At 38.7% G+C, this 18,649-nt stretch overlaps 1 pseudogene; it reads left to right on the plus strand.

Moving 5' to 3' along the window:
• The window catches only part of LOC109082456, a 34,532-nt pseudogene that overhangs the window by 3,590 nt on the left and 12,293 nt on the right, over nt 1–18,649 (plus strand).

Raw genomic sequence — 18,649 nt, forward strand, 5'->3', positions numbered from 1 at the left:
TTAAATGAACTTGGTAGACAATATTTGGCACCATAATCTTGCTGAGTGTGCTTACATTGCCACCTACAGGCCAACAAAACTCGAAAAGCTTGTGTCCCAAAATCATGCTCTTGTGTGTTAATGTAACTGTATTCAGCATCAGGCTTGTGTGTTCTCTGTTCTCAGATCAGTTTGGCTGTATGGTCTGGTCTCATTCAGAGACGCACATCCTATATGTTGCTGAGAAGAAACAACCAAAGACAGAGTCGTACTTCCAGGTCACCAACACAGATGATTACAGAAAATGCACATGCTTTCTAATGATTCATTCGATGAACACATTCTTCATCTGACCTCCTGTTCCCTTAAACTGCAGGGGCCTGAGACCGGTTTGCTTGCTGATGAAGAGGAGACCATCAAGACTGACAAGAAGGAGGAAACAGTCCTGGTACAAGTTTGCCATCAAATGTGCCAGCTTCCTTTACTGTAGTTTGGTTAATAATTTCAGTTGTGTTTGTGTTGGGAATGATTATGTGTGTGTGTGTGTGTGTGTCTGTGGCAGGGTCAGCAGTTTGAGTATTATGAAGACTGGGGCGAAGCTCTTGTGAATAAAAGCAGCCCAGTGCTCTGTGTGCTGGACATCGAAGGCAGTAACATCACTGTTCTGGAAGGAATCTCCCCAGGACAGGTACACTCTCTGTGTTTGTGTTTTAGACATGGGTTCAAAGTAAGGTGGCACAGATCTGCTGAAAATGATATTGTAGTTATATTGATATTTTATATTGATTTCCCCTGTAATAAGCTTTAACATGTCAACATCTCGATGTTAAGGCTGAAAGGACAACAAAAAAAATCATGGTTACGCTTAATCATAAGCACTCGTGTTCAGTAGGATGTGTATAAACTACAAACTGTGTTGATGTGTTTTGTCTCCAAATTAAGTAATTTATTGTCAGCCACCTGCTGGTTTCTGGGCTTAACAGAGTCATGTTAGCCAAATTGCGAGATAAGTAGACCACTTTTTAACTTTTTTGAACATTTCACAGTGCTGTACTTGAGTTTACTAACAGCCAGCATAGTAAATCCCTCTCTGAGTTTCGTTTGTTAATAAATCTCATTTAAATCAGCACTATATAGGCCCACAATATATGCATGTCCAAGACTTCTGTGCATCACTGTAGAAACGCCACAAGTGCCCTTTATTATTGCGATGCTGTCAGTGAGAAACATGTTCTGTCAGTATGCTGGGGTATAATGATTTTCATTATTACGCTTTGGTATTGAGAATGGGTTTGATTTGTAATAGATATCATTGGAGGAGAGGCTTTAAGTACACGGACTTTTGGAAACAACTGATTGTTATGATTAAAAATTTTGGAGTGAGCTGTATTATAAGTTTGCGATGACTCTGATAATAAAAAGAAAAATTCACAATGTATACCGTTTTATATTGTGTTGAGTAGGCAAAAGGATGTTTTTGTCCTTTGTGACACCAGCTGTCAAACATAGAGATGAAAGTGTGATGATCTGGGACTCTTTTACTAAATTCAGTTGAAACTAAAGACTACTACAGGGTTTTGCAAGAGAATGACCCAAAACATACATTCAGACTACATCAGAACTACCTTAAAAAAAAAAAAAAAAACATTTACACATTCAGCTATGTAAATGTGAATAAAAACTGGAAAAATGGACTCAGAGATGTTTTGCACTATTTTCATGGCACTTTTTCTTTTTCTGTATGCAGATAAAATGTGCAAATATTTGTCAAGCTGATAACAGACTCTTTATTGTAAGCTCAGAGTTATTGTTCTTAGAAAAAATATCAATGCAGATGAATAATACACTCAACTCTTGTCCACAGGCATTCTGGTCTCCCAATGACACAGGGCTTCTGTTTGTGGGTTGGTGGCACGAGCCATTCAGACTGGGGCTCAAATACTGTGCCAACAGAAGGTGGGTGATGGGAAATATGTGTCTGATGAAGACAACATTTTTCTGTTCTTTAAATGTACAGGTTTGAGAGTGGACTGTTTGCCTGCATGCTAACAGCAATATCATTTCTGCAGGTCGTCTCTGTTTTAAGTGGATCTGGCCAGTGGTAAATGTGGTAAGCTGTGCATTTCTTGTGCATTTTTCTAACTCAAACTATTCTGTACAGAAAATGCTGCTGTGTAATTCTCACATGACAAGAGGAGCATACAGTACCTTTGTAGCACATATCAAACACTTTCATTGCAGTCACTTTAAAGTTTTGTCAGTAGCTGACACCATGGGGAATCTGCCAAGGATGGCAATCTCTGAAGTGATATTGATTTGATCTTAGATCCAGTTTAAGTGTTACCTGGCCAATCTCAAACACAGTTCAGAAGGACAAACAGGATTACCTTTATATAACCTTTATAAAGTGGTGCTATGTTTGCATGCTGAGACCCCCAGACCTTAGTAGTAGAGCTTAAAGTGATAGTTCACCCAAAAATGAAATTTGATGTTTATCTGCTTACCCCCAGGGCATCCAAGATGTGGGTGACTTTGTTTCTTCAGTAGAACACAAACTGAGATTTTTTTTAGCTCAACCCGTTGCAGTCTGTCAGTCATATAATGGATGTGAATGGGATTCACGGCTAAAACATACAATAAAAAAACAAACAAAAAAACCATACACAATCAAAACCAAATTAAACCCTTCGGCTCGTGACGATACATTAATGTGTAAACACACAAAACGATCGGTCTGTGCAAGAAACTGAACCGTATTTATATCGTTTTTTGCCTCTGATGCACTGCACTGCAATGCCTGACTGTCTGAACTGTACTGACACAGCCTGCAGGTGAGGCGTCTTCTTGCTTTACGGCTTATAAGTGCATTACCGCCACCTATCTCTCAAATGGACCATTGACACTCCCAACTGAGATTGTAGATAGAGTGTCAATGTTTTTTTTTTAGTTTTATTGTAAGTTTTAGCCATGATTTCCATTCACATCCATTATAAGACTGACAGACTGCAACGGTTTGTGTTAAAAAAGTTTAACTTGAAAGTTGAACTCGGTTTGTGTTCTACTGAAGAAAACAAGGTCACCTACATCTTGGATGCCCTGGGGGTAAGCAGATAAACATCAACAAATTTTCATTTTTGGGTGAAATATCCCTTTAAACACAGCTGCCAGTGAATTAGCATGACTCTCTATAGCAAGGGTCCGGCAACCTATGGCCTGTAGAGGGATAATCACTGACATGTGAGCAAAATAGGGAAAACTGCATACCGATGTACATTTCGAGGTAATCATTCCTCATAGTCACACAGCTGGTTAGGATTTATAAATACTATTAAAGTGTGAAAATTAGCCTGCGCTAATCTACAGATGCATGTAGCTCCAGAAAAATCCTCCACGCAGTCCGCTGCGAATACGAGACACTTCATATCAATGCCTCAGCGGTCTAACAGTGCTAGTTAATTGCTATGTTTCCATCCAAAGATATGAATTTAACTTATGCACAAACTGGAATATTGCATTAACATTTGTGAATAAAGCACAGTTTCCATCCAATGAGTCAAAGAGAACAAATTCATCATTTCCCTCCTGATAAACTGGCACTAAATATCAGTAAGAAAAGTAGGAGAAGCCACTGAATTTAATAATTTTCATATATGATAAATGACTTGCGCCTCAGAGTGAGCAGATGAAACACAATAAATGCTGTCAATGCTTTCTGAGGTGGATACCAGCTGTTTGGGAAAGCAGTCGTGCAAGACAGCTATATAGAAATACTTTGATGACAGACATTGCTCAGGCCTTTCAGAACGACCAAAACAACATTTCAGATGCTGTGCAGTGAGAGAGGTCAACTGGTTAGTTAAGTTTTCCCATCCCATCAAGCAAAGTCAGATGAATTTTTTGATGCGCATGGTGGAATTTATTCAATAAATGTGTTTCCATTGTAATTTATGCACATTTTTCTTATGGGATAAAAAGTTAATCCCGCTCAGTTGTGCGCATATGTTTTTTATGAGCATTTTTTGAATTCATGGACATCTTGGCTATTCAGTGCTTGGATTTTTTTTTATGCTCTATTCCAAAATGCACAGAAATAGGTGGATGGAAACATAACTAATGTCAAAATAATTGAGATGGCCTATCAAATCAAAGTAGGTGGGGTTTACTGCTCAAAGAAGCAGAGTGCCAATTCCAGTGCAAAGCATCAGTTTAACTTTGAAAGAGCGAGGTAAGATGGAAGTTACAAATCATTTAATATTAGTCATCTGTTTTACGATAGAAATGTTAAATGACCAACAGTTATATCCAGTGATGCAAACTACTCAACCTTTTTTTTTTTTTTTCTCAAATATTGCCATTTAAAGGTAGGGCAGGTGTTTTCGGAAAGGCTAGTGATAGCAAGCTAGTTTAGAACGCAAGATCCCACCCTCCCTGAATAATCACTTTGCAAAGCCATGCCTCCCCCAAAACACAAAACACTCCTTAAGAGCAGAGACTAACCTGCGGCACGATGAGAGACGCCGTTGGTGGAGGATTGAATGCAACGCTGTCACATTACCTCACATACAGTACAAAGCACATAATGCGGTAGTATTAGAGACTTTGTTTGTGGATGGTTGGATGTGATGACGTACGATGTCTGCACAAGCAGGGTTCACAGAGGTATGCAAATACATATTTCGACAGGCAGGCATGATAGCCTATAGTAATGTTTGGACCAAACATTGTGATTGGACGAACATTTTATGGTCCTATGCCTTCCCCACAAGATATAAATACATATAAATAAATTTAGACCACTTAACTTAGTGATTGTTATCAGAATGTGAAGACTTTGAACCAGCATAACAAAAAATGTTTTTGAACCAAATCACCTACCCTGCCTCTAAAGTAGTGTGTGTGAATTACCTTCATCTGTGTCTCTCTCTGCAAACAATGAAGCTGAATTTAGTTAGCCTACCTCAAAAACAGCGATTGTACCCTCCTCTTTGCTGAAAAATATAATGTAGCAATTCAGTATTGATTAATAAAAGTCATGGTGCAGCGGTGACAAGTTTCTTAGCTCCTGATTGTTTCTGTGTTTGCGCAGTGCGATCTTTGTGCAAGTGATGTGTGTGCGCGCATCAAAGTGGCGCATTAATATGGAACTGTCATTAAACTGAAGGGTTTTAATGCACAGTTGGCCTTGTCATGGAGACATACAGTGGTGTTCAGTAGGGACACATTGTAAATCTGTTAATCAAAGTCTAATTTAAACAATAAAAATAAAGAAACTTTTGAAAAAATTATGTATGAAAAAATGCTTCAGAAACAGTTTGCATGATAATCAAATATAGTTTTTTATCTGAACAATTTAAAATGCTATGTACTGTAAAAATACAGCATGCATTTAAAAAAATAAGGGCGGGGTGTATGTTATTGGCACAGTGGTTAGAAAAAAAAAAGAAAAAAAAAATTGGCACGTCATGCCCGAAGGGTTGCTGACCCCTGCTCTAAGGACTTCAGAGATTGTGACCCAGGGTGAAGTTCCCAAGCATCAGCCCCTGATGAAGCGTCTTGTTAAGCTAAGCATTTTCTAATGTATTAGCAGTTAAAATTTTATCAGGACCACTTAAAAGCAGATGCTTCCTGTTTTTATAAGCATTTTTTTTTTTAAACGAATTTTATCTACGCTCTCACCTCAGAACAGTTATTATCTAACTCCAGTGCTGTCTGCTGTCCTCGGCTGAGTCCTTACCACTGCCGTATTGTTTACCAGTGCAGCTGTCTATGTATGGTGTGTATTTTGTCTGTGGCCAGTTATTAGAGAGTCACAGTAAGTTTAGAATTCATTTACATAATATTTTAATAACCAAGAAGTAGGGGTGTGCAATATATATCGTATTTTGACAAAAATAATTCCAAACAAAGGCACAACACTGTTTTATGTCTCTCAGCAACATGACGGTGTTTCATTCCTGAATGAATCAACCGTTTAAATGATTCAGTTCAATCACAATGAGTCACTTATTAACTATGTTTAATATATCTAAACATTATTTATGCATTTGTAATTGCATGCGTTCATGTCCTGCATTAAACAGTAGTGTGTAAATACATCTACATGCCACTTCAGATGCAGCTTCTGTTTTTCCAGCGGCAAATGTCAGAAGGACTAGCTGAGCTGAGGCTGCATGAGGGAAACATGAGCGCTGAGTGCCCGCTGATCGCATGGAGCTGATCGTCTCCGAAATCGAAGAAGCACATTTACAAATAGCCTAGACCCTGTCTTCAGAAATAAACAGCAGATTTCATTTTTAAACAACTACATTCTCACCTGAAATACTTTTAAATCTACATTTTATGACACAATAACAGTAATATTTGTAAAAAATGTGAATATATGGTGGTTGAAATACAATGCTTTGTGAACTCAACCAATCAGCATGCTCAGCGCCCAAGTCCCGCCCCCAAAAGTTCTGGACCTTTGAAAACGTACTACCTTGCCAGCAGGGACTTTCTGAGGGGCAAATTTTTACCCAGAACTTTATTTAGATCCTGGTTCCTGTGGTGGAAACACACCGAGTACCAGCCCAAAGTCCCTAGTTCCTGGGTAAAGTTGCTGTGGTGGAAACGGGGCTAAAGATGAATTTTGTTGACACTAGGTGGGTTTACATGGACACTTTTTGCTTCCATCAGAATGAATTAGAATGTAGTGTTTACATGAACGCTAAATGCTGCTGTTGTCACATACTGTTTTAAAAAACACATGTGATATTTATCTACTTTGGGTTGTAATTAGGTGACGACCAGCACATGAACAGTTGTGCAGTGCTGCTTACTTAAAAAAAATAATAATAATTATAATATTAAAAGTGCCCCTTTCCGCACCCAAAACCGTTTGTTGATGAGTCTTAAATAAGGACTCTGTTGGAACATTGTCCTGCTCCACTTCACAGACTCTGAGTGAAAGGGGAGTTTTATAATGACAGAATGCTTATTTATGACACTTTATTCACCAGGAAGAACAGCTCGTTCCGCGCGTCATACGTCATTATCAATAAAATCCCAGAAAATATCGAGAAATTATTTTTGTTAATATTGCACACCCCTACCAAGAATATTTTTTTTAATTCAAAACAGATTTAGTGCAGATACTTCAGCCCAATTATTTAAACAGACTTGCACAGTATGGTTTTGGTCATGTTTTCCAATTTCAGAAGCAACTTTAGTCGGAGATGCAGGCGGTGTTTATAGACTAAGTGATTTGACATTAATCAAAGTGAACTTACAAATGTAAGTAACTTAATCAAGTGAGAAGTGACTGTATTGTGTTGGTTTGGTTGCAGTATGACTGGTACACCAAGCAGACAAGTGTTGTGGTTGATGTGGTGCAGAGACCCAGAGAGGGTATGTGCATGCATTCATGTTTTTCATTTGTTGCTAAATAATTGATAAAAGCTGTTATTCAGATGAAGACCTCTGGCCTGTTAATCTAAATATTCTATTTCTGTATTTGTCAAATCTCTGTGTGTGTGTGTGTGTGTGTTTGTGTGTGTGTGTCAGATGGTTTTACTGGTATCTACAGCTCAATGCTTTCTCCCCACTGCTGGTCAGCTGACAGTCAGCATGTGCTTATGTCCTGTGCTCAGAGATGCCGCAAGGTACTGTAACACCTCTCTCATACTACAGCTGCAATCATAATAAATAATAATAAAAAAAAAAATACACATCTTCATTCTGTTCAAAAGTTTTCACCCCCGGCTCTTAATGCATGGTTTCTCCTTCTGGAGCATCAGTGAGTGTTTGAACCTTCTGTAATAGCTGCATATGAGTCCCTCAGTTGTCCTCAGTGTGAAAAGATGGATCTCAAAATCATACAGTCATTGTTGGAAAGAGTTCAAATACACAAAAATGCTGGAAAACCAAAGACCTGTGGGAGCTGAAGGATTTTTTGAAGAACAGTAGGCAGTTCTAACTGTTCAGGACAAACAAGGGATTTATGAACAACTATCTCTAAACAAAAAAACACAGCTGTGGATCATTCAGCTAACAACACAGTATTAAGAATCAAGTGTATATAAACTTTTCAACAGGGTCATTTTTATAAATTCAGCTATATTTTCTCTTGTGGACAATATGTAAACATCTTTTATGTGAAATATCTTACTCAGGTTAGTACTAAATAAACAATAAAATGCATTTTGTATGAACCCTCTTTTTTTTTTTGGTAAAATAATTAACATTTTACAGATTCTGCAAGGTGTATGTAAACTTTTGACTTCTACTGTATAACCTGCCCAAAAATACCATAAACATTTCTTTTCACATGTGCAATAAAAGTGTATTCACAGACATGAATCCTAAAAACTAATCATGCCTGAAAAATTTGGATTTTTGTATGATTCTTTGTAAAACTGCTTAAAATAATATTGTAAAAAGCACTTAGACCATATTCAGGCATTGAAATGAGGAAACATTTAGGTGAGATGATTGTTCTTTGACATTAAAAATAAGTCCAAAATACAGCACCCCCTCTCAATGAAAAAAAAATCCCCTCTGCAGGAGTCATCTACAGGGGAATTCCCCTTCTGTTTCATATCAGTTCATTGTATCTATTTTGGGATGTGAGTTTATGTTTCTTTATCTTTGTTGGTAAATCATTTTCTGCCGTTCCTATATTACAGGATTTGTTGGTTGGTGATATTTCAACTGGTGAAGTCACATCTCTCACCTCCCGTATGTAGAGTGCACTCTCCTTATCTTCTCATAGAATACACTAGAATACACTAATACACTACTGTACTGTACTGTATGTCTGTAATCTGACAGTACTCTGTGCTGCTCTAGAGTCAGAGGAGGGAAGCTGGAGTTTGCTGAATATTCACAGAGATCTGATGGTGGTCAGCTGCTCTTCTCCAAACTGCCCTCCAGACCTGGTATTGTCACATACATTCTCCATATCTGTTTCTATACCACAGCAAATTTGCTATTGAATGCTTATTTTACCTATTTGAGTATTTTCAACTATTTAATTTAACTATTTCATATTAATTAGAAAAAGTATATAAATATAAGGAATGCATTTAATAGCTTTTTTTTTTTCAAGTTAGTAATCATTGCTTCAAAAGGACATTTTGATCAGTTTTTTTTTTTTTTCAAAACCAACACAAACCCTACACAATGCTGAAACAAATAGTAACCCTTAACCCAAGGGTGTCCAGTTCTGCTCCTGAAGGCCCACTGTCCTGCAGAGTTAGCTCCCATCCTCATTAAACACACCTGATCAAGCAAATCAAGGTCTTCAAGGATTGCTAGGCTGTATCGCAGTATGAGTTCTTATGCAATCTTGCGTACTTGTGTTCTCCTTCATCATCCTCAGTTGCAGTGTTAATTTTGACAGCAAATTTTGATTTAGTTTTAGTCATATTTTAGTCATCTGAATTGTATTTAGTTTTAGTTTAGTTTTAGTCGATTAAATATCATAAGATTTTGGTCGACTAAATCTACAGTAAATTTAGTCGGCTAAAACCTAATAGGTTTAGTTACAGTACATTTATTAAGCATTTCTCAAAAATTTCGAAGCTCATTATACAGGTTTGATCATTAAGGTTTTATCACGATAGACACACATTTAACTGCTGTGACACACAACATGCCTTAATGTTAAAATTAAATAAAACCACTTATCATAAAGAACAAGAACATGGTCTTCTTTTTAATGAAATACCAATGGTTATATAGGCTAATTTTGCATTTTTTATAGCGACATGCTTACCATATTCTTTATTCTTTCGAGCAGACATATTTATTTATATAAATAAATTTAGATTAATCTTTAGGGCTACTAAGTTTTTTTTTTTTTTTTTTTTTAAGTCAAGAGCAGTGCATTATTTTTTGTCTTTCTTTTGTTGCTTGATTAACATAAATGACTTGGACAATAGCAACTAAATTAAGCTGCTATCCCTTTAAAACCGAATGCACAGCTGCAATGGATGCAATGTACTGATACACGTTCTCCTTACTGTTTACGTTCACTTAAGACATAATCAACTGTGTTTACGTGAATACTCGTCAAAATGGACAATTTGACATCATTTTGTGTGTAATTCTCCGTTCATGTGACGCAAATGTATGCATCTAACCTTCGAACCACGCAGCAGATTCGTTCTGAATGAATCTCATCCCAAATCGTCCCTCCCTAACATTTTCGTCTCGTTTTTATTAGTTGACGAAAATGTCAATAGATTTACGTCATAGATTTGTCATTTAAAAAGAGTTTTAGTTCGTTATCATCTCATTGTCATCGGTGAAAAAAATGACGTTGACAACAAATATGACGAAAATCATTCGTCAACGAAATTAACACTGCTCAGTTGTCAAAGTTCAATTCCATTACTCAAGAACTAGGCATGCGCCGATAGGAGTTTTTTGGCCAATATGATACCGATTTTAACAAACATTTATTGGCTGATTCCTATACTGATATTGGTCATTTGCATAAAGCAGGGGTTAAAAACTAAAAAGAAAAAAATCAATCAGTTCTCTCAGAGAAGAACTGGTATTTGAACGTTTCTTTTTTCTGCATTGCTCTGTATTATTACCGTTTTGAATATAGAGATCCATGGGCACCATTAGACTGTGAAAGCTTGGTCTTCTACAGTGGAAAACAGCTGGTCATCCAGTACAATAAATTCCATTACTTTCTTTGTAATGGCTTGCACTTTTGGACTATCTCGGCTGTAACTCTGACTTTTTAGAATGACGGATTTCACCGATGGCTGAGTGAAGGATGAACCCAGACAGCAAGCAGTTTCGGCCCGGATCCGGCCCACATATGGCACGCGTGGATTTCACGCGGGCCAGATGTGGGCCGGACCTGGTCCGAAACTGCTTGCTGTCTGATTTTGCCTGTTTTGCATTATCAGCTGACTTTTGATACTCATCGTGAAAAAAAGACAAAAAAAAAAAAACCTCCAGTTACCAATCACGCATTATAAGCAAAAACCGTCTGGTTGCCGATCGCTCATTATAAGCAAAAATCAGCCGGTTCCGACTGATGGCCAGTCAACGGGTGCATCCCTAGTTTTGTTTGGTATAATTTTCATAAAGTGAAAAATCCTGCAAAAACTGCCAGGGCCGAGCATATCCACAAACTCATAGAAAACAACCAAAACAATCCAAGGTTTTTATTTAGCACAGTGGCTAGATTAACAATTAACCAGACGCCACCCTATCTAAATATTCCCTCACAGTTAAATAGTACTGACTTTATGAATTTCTTCACTGATAAAATAGATAACATCAGAAATACAATAACAAATGTAGATTCTACAGCGTCTAATACTTTAGTTTTATCCATCGCACCCAAAGATAAACTGCAGTGCTTTACAACTATAGGACAGGAAGAGCTAAATAAACTTATCACTGCATCTAAACCAACAACATGCCTATTAGATCCTGTACCCAATAATTACTGAAAGAGTTGTTACCTGTAGCAGAAAAACCGCTTCTCAATATTATTAACTCGTCGTTATCTTTAGGTCACGTCCCAAAACCATTCAAGCTGGCAGTTATTAAGCCTCTTATTAAGAAACCACAACTAGATCCTAGTGAACTGGCAAATTACAGACCCATTTCAAATCTTCCCTTTTTGTCTAAAATTTTAGAAAAAGTTGTGTCTGCTCAATTGTGCTCCTACCTGCAAAAAAATGATCTCTATGAAGAATTTCAGTCAGGTTTCAGGCCCCATCATAGCACAGAAAACTGCACTTGTTTTAAAATTACAAATGACTTGCTTCTTGCTTCAAATCAAGGCTGCATCTCATTGCTAGTTTTACTTGATCTTAGTGCTGCGTTCGACACCATAGATCACGACATACTCATAGATAGGTTACAAAACTATACAGGTATCCAAGGGCAGGCTTTAAAGTCCCCGTGAAACGGAAGTTGTAAACGACTTTTCTCCAGTGTTGTGACGTATTTCCGAGAGAAACGGAATAATAAATGAGGAAAATAGTGGGCGTGGCTTATTTTCCAACTAGCACCTGATTGGATATAGATAAGTAGGTGTTTAATTAAAAAATGGAGGCAGATCTAAACGCAAGTTTACAATCGGTTGTTGAGGATTACTCGCCACCGGAATCACCGCAATTAGTTTGCAGCAGGAGGAGGAGAGGAAGATTAAGAACAGGAAACACACGGAGGATCATTTCGTCACGGGAAATCAGACCTTACATGTTTGAGCCGTTATATGCGGAGAGTTCAAACGGTCAAAAATGCACCTCCTCGCCATCTCTCCTTTCACGCGCTGTCAATGCTCGCAAACACACACAGGCAGGCCTGTTCTACTGTCAGTTGGAGGGGCGTGGTTACGGATTAAGCACACACCCAATTCCTCAAGCCTACGTCATCAGTGAAGGTCTTCCAATGCAGAGGGGAGTGGCATTTTCAGATTTTGATTAAAGATTATGAAGCCAAAAAAATTTTTTGTGTGGATTGACTCGCATGGATGAATTGTTCAGCACAAAACGATCAATTTAGGCGAACAAAGTAAATATAGTCAATTTTGATTTCATGTGGACTTTAACCCTCTGGAGTCTAAGGGTATTTTTGGGGCCTGGAGAAGTTTTGTCATGCACTGACATTTGTGCGTTTTTCAGTTTCTTATAAATATCTAAATGGCTAAAGTCTAATCTCACTGTAATCAGCACAAACTGGGCTATAATAATATGTGATCAGCATGTATGTACATGATTGTGTTTTTGATAAAAAAAATGTTATGCGTGGTTAGTGAAAAACTAAAAATGTTAAATCACTTGAATAAGGCAATAAAACACATACAGAAAATTGGTTCCCGGGATTTTGAGAACTGGAGCTTGTAGCCTAGAATTTTGTTTTTCTAAATGATGTGAAAATCATCTTGTTTACTCACTTACAGAAAACAATATATTGATTTAAATTTTCTAAGACACTTTTTGTTGGTAAAAGTCATATGCGAGTAGGCGTCATGAATCACACCTGAGAAGACAAAGAGCTGCATAATGAGCTGCATAATGAGCCATTCAGTCAGCTGTGTCACTGAGAGGGATGAGTTACAAGAAAGAATGTGAGGACAAAATAAATGTATATAATTTTATGTTTGTAGTTATATTTAGAATATATTTCAAATTATCCCACAACATAATTTAATATTCACTTGTGAGTGCAGTTTAAACAGTTTATTAGGAACAATCAAAGCTGACTTTCAAACTGAATTTTTTGCATCATTACACCAGTCACACAATCCTTCAGAAATCCTTTTAACAATCTTTTTTCTACAAAAAAACATTTATTGTTATTATTATCATTATTATTATTATTATTATTTATATTAATGTTGAAAAGAGCTGAGAATATTTTTTTTCAGGTTTTTAGGGGGGATAAATTGAAAGAGCAGCATTGTTTATTACATTTGTTACAGTTACATTTATTGGTACATTTATATTATTTACATCAAGCTTTTGAATGGTATAGTAGTGTATATTGTTATTGAAACTTCATAATATTTCACTTGATTATACATTTAGTCAGGAATTATAGTTTGGAAAAAGTCTTTGGAAAAACTCTAACTAGTAAAATGTTTACACGTTATGTGAAAACTAGTACAAGTATATAAATAAATAAAAAGAGACTTACTCATGTTTATGATCTCTGCTGGATAAAGCGCTTCATTCTTTTTTCTGAGGAAATCCAAATCTCAAATCCTCAACCACATCACATCTTTTTTGGGGGTGATTATGTCTTATTCCTCTCATCGCGAAGCAAACAGTAAAATAAAAAAAACTTGAAGAACAGTCTCGCTGCGTTGTCTTCTGTTTGTGGGGGCGTATTCAAAAGCCGCGCGCTTTCAGTGAAACATTGAATCTGAAAGGCGCGCTCGGGCGCGGGGGCGTGGGTCGCATTAGAAGATAAATGAAGGGAGACGTGAAAAAACGGACATCGCGTTGTTTTCATATGGATTACTTTATCACAGAATATTTGTTTTCGGCAGCACGCACTTGTTTAGTTTAAAAGTAGACATGTCAGGCTTTCTATAGATATCTCTCTCATGTCTCTGTGTTGAGTATTCACTGAGTTACAGTTCATTTTAATGACGCATTTGTAACTGAAGATCAGTGCAGAGAAAGGCTGCAGAAGGCACTCCTTGTTTGTTATCTTTATTTTATAAGTGCACAAAGTTTTGTTGTTATTATGTCTGAATACAAAAAAAAGTAGACCCTTTACAGATTCGATTGATGTTTTGCTCTTATCTGTACGATCAAAACTGAAAGTGTAATTTAAGTTCTTTTCGGGGTTAACAGGAGAAAATACCCCAAAACGCGTATACGCGTTAATCGACTGCAGAGGGTTAAGATGGTTTAGATCCTACCTGTCCAATCGCTACCACTTTGTTTATCTAAATGGGGAGTCATCTCATTTATCACCAGTAAAATATGGAGTGCCACAAGGATCTGTCCTAGGTCCTCTGCTATTTTCAATATACATGTTGCTCCTTGGTAATATCATTAGAAAATACGGGATTAGTTTCCACTGTTATGCTGATGATACTCAACTATATATCTCAACAAGACCAGGTGAAACTTCAAAACTATCTAATCTAACAGAGTGTGTTAAAAATGTAAAAGATTGGATGACCAATAATTTTCTCCTATTAAATTCAGATAAGACAGAGATATTACTTATTGGACCAGAAAACATTACACAGAATCTCGTAGACTACAATTTGCAATTAGACGGATGTACTGTTTACTTCTTCTACTGTCAAAAATCTGGGTGTTATATTAGACAGTAACTTGTCTTTTGAAAATCATATTTCCCATGTTACAAAAGCAGCATTCTTCCATCTTAGAAACATTGCCAAGCTACGAAACATGTTACCTGTTTCTGATGCAGAAAAGCTACTTCATGCATTCATGACCTCTAGACTGGACTATTGTAATGCACTGCTAGGTGGTTGTCCTGCATCTTCAATAAACAAGCTACAGGTAGTCCCAAAATGCAGTGGCTAGAGTCCTTACCAGGTCAAGAAAATATGATCATATTACCCCAATACTACAGTCTCTGCACTGGCTACCTATTAATTTCCGTATCAGTTACAAAATATTATTACTTACTTATAAGGCCCTTAATGGTTTAGCTCCTACGTACCTAACTAGTCTTCTACCACGCTACAACCCATCACGCTCCCTAAGGTCACAAAACGCTGGACTTTTGGTAGTACCTAGGATAGCAAAGTCCACTAAAGGGAGGTAGAGCTTTTTCACATTTGGCTCCCAAACTCTGGAATAGCCTTCCTGATAATGTTCGGGGTTCAGACACACTTCCTCTGTTTAAATCTAGATTAAAAAGCACACCTCTTTGGCCAAGCATTCAAATAATGCATCTCATAATTTTGGACTGCAGTTATATCTGATCAAATGCGCATTATTATTCTTTAACTTGGGTTAAACTAATTAATTTTACTTGGCTGGAACAGCAGCTACGCTAATTATGTCTCTATTTGTTTCTCTGTTTCTGATGGGATTTACATCCCGTGGTAACGAGGATTTACACAAGCTCCAGTCTGGATCCAGAACACCTGAGAAGAGATGATGCCAACCCCTCAGAGGACCTCAGATGATGCTAACCCAGAGACAACATACAGAACTACCACATTCTGCTCTAAGTTTGATTGCATAATTGCTGTTAATAGTGTTAATCGTCTGTTTGTTTACGTCTTTTATTGATTTTTCTGAACATTTCTGCCGTATACACATAAACTGACAGTCACCACTGATAAGCTACTTCTAAATATTGTAGAAACTTAATTTACTGTAAAGTTGCTTTGCAATGATCTGTATCGTAAAAAGCGCTATACAAATAAACTTGAATGACAACAAAAAAAATGTCCATAAAAGCTTGACACATGCTCTCTCTTTGATCCGTTTTCATTGAGACAATTCTCTTGCTCACTCCACGTGTGATTTTGAAAACATTCTAGAGTATGCTAGACTATATGTACAGTATGTGTGTTTTTTTTTTTTGTGGTCATTCCTATTCAAAGTAATTAAATTAATGTTCTTGGTGTGAACATTTCTTAATCAACTTTTGCTGTATTTCAGGTCTTTAAAAAAAATTAAAGTGAGTATTCTGTGAAAATCATATCCACTCTAGCTCAACTTTGCAAGTCCATGAGAGTAGTAGCTGTGTCAAGTTCATGTGTAACTTATATATAATGACATAAGCCGCATTGGGGCTCTTTTATGATCAGGGTGCACACAATTGGTGTGCAGGTGCGCATGAGCGACCAAAAATATGCACTGGTTGGATAAGTTCTGACCGCTCATTTGCGTACTGACATGGTTAACAACTGTTAATGCAATGACCATTTTAGATCGACTAACATTAGTACTGTATAAGATTTCCATTCGAACTGAAAGGATTAATCTAGGCTATGCACTTCCAGTTTCAGAGCAAAACACAGAACTGTGATATTCACTGACACACTTGACTTGTGTCACAGGTTAGATGGGATGAAGCACGGTGAAGGGCCAATCCAAAATAGAGTCTTTTAATTAAATAAATCCAAGAGCAAAACACAGCAAAATAAAAAGCAGCAAAACAAAATCAAGTCCATTGCAACTAAGGCATTCCATGAGGGAGTGGAGGGTGGAAGGAGCCAAGGGAAAACCAGGAGTAGGAAGAGCCAGATGGAGGTCCAGAGACCAGCCAGGACGAGGCCCCAAAATGGAGTTGAGGGAGGGAGGAGCCATGGTGGAAAAGCCCTTGAAGACACCCTGGGGACGACTGATGGAGACAGAGCTGATGGAAGAGGAGCCCAGGATGAAGCTGAGCAGACGGAGAGCCAGGGTGACACTGATGATCCGGAGGGCCAAGGCGGAGTTGAAGGATCAGGCGACTGAGGCGGAGGCAGGGTTCCGGAAGACCACAGCAGAGCCGGAGAGAAGTAGGAGCCTGACAGAGCCAGAGGGATGTAGTGACGAGGCGAAGCCAGAGGAGTGGAGTCCCAAGGTGGCGGATGGTCGATGAATGAACAAGCTGTAACCAGAGGGATGAGGGAGCCCCTTGGAGCCAGTGGGATGATGGGCCATGGTGGAGATGAAGGCACTAGTAGCCAAGGTGGAGCTGATGGGTCGAAGAGCCGAGGTGAAGTCTAGAACTCAGAGACTGGAGGTGGAAACAGGGGATCCTCATGCCTAGGTTGAGCTGGAGACTGGAAGAAACAGATCAGAGCGCGCAGATGGCGCTGGCTGAGGGTGAGCTGAGGAACTTACTGGTATAAGAAGAGGCAGAAGGGGGAGACTGGGTGGGAGCTTAGGAGTCACAGGGAGCTTAGGAGATGCAAGAGAGCTGGACGGAACCAGCAGAGACCCAGGAGAAGTAGGAGAGCTGGACGGATCCAGCGGAGACCTAGGAAACGTAGGAGAGATGGGTGGAGCCAGCGGAGACCCAGGAGATGTAGAAGAGCTGGACAGAACCAGTGAAGACTCAGGAGACATAGGGGGCAATGGAGATTCAGGGGGAACTGGGAACAACCGCTCAAAACCAGTCTATTAAATCCATGTGAAAAATGTCCAAAAGTTCCTCATAATATTGTCCAGTTACCATTTGCAGCTCACCCTCAGTGGTGGGAGTGTGGGCGGGGCTTCCCTCCAAGCCCTCGGTCTCCACCAGTACTCCCTCGGAGACGGATGGTGTTGCCGGTTCACGCACCTGGTCAGATGAGTCTAGAGGTTCTGGCTCAGGGGCGATGCTCAGCTCAGTCGCGGGTTCAGTGGGATGATGGCTGGCTGGTCTCTGGAGGTGGAGTGGGCCTGGCTGGGTGCTCATCCGCGAGCCATACAGTGAATGGCGATCCAAAGAAAGCCAGCACCCACTCAACAAATTCGGCAAAACTCCCCCGAGGACAGTTCATGGGCAGGCGTGCCTTCAACTGCTCGCTGAGACCATTCTCATAGAAGATGCATAGCGAGCGGTCAGGGTAGTGTGTGAGGCACTCCAGATCCACAAAGTGCCTTTTGTGGTCCTAGAGGGAGTGATCCCCCTGCTCCAGCAGGAGAAGTTGTACAGCTAGTAAGTCCATTTCAATATACCCAATTTGAGGGTCTTGCGTTCTGTCCTGGATAGTTGGGATGAAGCACACGGTGAAGGGGTAATCCAAAATAGTCTTTAATTATAAATCCAAGAGCAAAACAGTGGAGAACAAAGGAGACAACTACCACATTAAAACTTCAACGTAAGACAAGAGAACTGAGGAAAACACAGGGCTTACTGTATAAACACGAACCAAACAAAGGGAACTAATGAGATAATTAAGACACAGGTGAACAGAATGACATAATCAGGCAACACAGGAAAACTAGGTCACACTGGAAAGAACCAAAAATACAACTTGGCAGCAGCAAACCCAGCAGAGCATATACTTGTTGCCCAGCAACCTGCCAAAATAAAAGCTTGCTGATTTTAGATTTGAAAGTGCTGAAAATTGATATAAATAAAAAAGAACAAGAAAATGTACCAGACTGAAAAACTTAGTCAACCATTTATGATACTGTATAGCAGCGGTTTTCAATTCAAGTCCTCGCGACCCCCTACTCTGCACATTTTGTATGTCTCTCTTTGTTAACACACCTGATTCAGATAATCAGCTTGT

This window comes from Cyprinus carpio, chromosome B8, assembly GCF_018340385.1.
Source record: "Cyprinus carpio isolate SPL01 chromosome B8, ASM1834038v1, whole genome shotgun sequence".
Classification (NCBI taxonomy): Eukaryota; Metazoa; Chordata; class Actinopteri; order Cypriniformes; family Cyprinidae; genus Cyprinus; species Cyprinus carpio.